Raw genomic sequence first — 1145 nt, forward strand, 5'->3', positions numbered from 1 at the left:
CGCCCACATGTTGCGCGGACTGTTAGAGACTTCTGTTCAGCACAACGCATGCAACTTCTTCCTTGGCCTGCTTATTCGCCGGATATGTCGCCTATTGAGCACGTGTGGGATATGGTTGGTCGGCGTCTCACTCGTGATCCGCGTCCTGCAGTTTCCAAAGACGAACTTTGGTTGCGCATACAAGCGATATGGAATTCTCTTCCTCAAGCAGATATTCAACATCTGTTTGACTCCATGCCACGTCGTATAGCAGCACTTATTGCAGCGCGTGGTGGCTGCACCAAATACTGATTTCGGACGCTTAATTTGTTTCTTTTGTTTTGAAAATTTCATCATTTATTTGTATCAGTACAAGTCGTTTCTGCATTAAATTTCATTTGATTCTGATGATTCTTTCATGGTGTTGCATTTTCTACAAACAGCAGTTTATATTAAGATTCATCTAGTTTTAAACAGCGCATGCTATGTTAGATTTGAAAATACTGCAAAACGTTCATATGGAGATGCGTCACGGTTTTGTAAGAAAAAAATGTTTGTGACTTTAACTTTTTACAGAATTAGTCCAACATTGCTTTGTCTGGGCCCATTAATGTTTGCAAAAATTAGAATTATTTATTTATTTAAGTAATTTTGCTCCAAGTGAGAAAATCTCACCAAATGGGCAATTTTTAAAGAAGTGCAATGATTTTAAAAAATTTAAGCTATTCTTCCGCTTTAAAACCCATATAATTCATTAAGGTAAGATGGTATATATAGTTTGAAATAAAAGCTTTTTCTCGAGAGCAAAACTTTTTTTCGTTTTTCTACTGCAGTTGAAAAATTACAGTGGCTGTTTTGTTTTCCTATTGCAATTGTTGAAAAAATAAGCATAAATAATAAAATTGCAGAATTCCTCAGAAAACCTGCTGTTTTTTAAGATACTAAAGGATCTAAGATTGCACTTTTCCTGAAACTTGCACAAGGTGATCGATTTCATTTCCTTTCCCTCATATTGCTTTTGAAGTTCACTAAATTACTAATGATTATTTAAAAAAGAAAACTTTTATCTTACTTGCATCTTGCAGACAGATCAGCCAAATTTTCTGGAAAATCATGTATGAAATCCCCTGGATTCTGACATAAACTTTTATAGTTTCTTAAGCACA

Source organism: Parasteatoda tepidariorum, chromosome 1, assembly GCF_043381705.1.
Source record: "Parasteatoda tepidariorum isolate YZ-2023 chromosome 1, CAS_Ptep_4.0, whole genome shotgun sequence".
Taxonomy (NCBI): domain Eukaryota; kingdom Metazoa; phylum Arthropoda; class Arachnida; order Araneae; family Theridiidae; genus Parasteatoda; species Parasteatoda tepidariorum.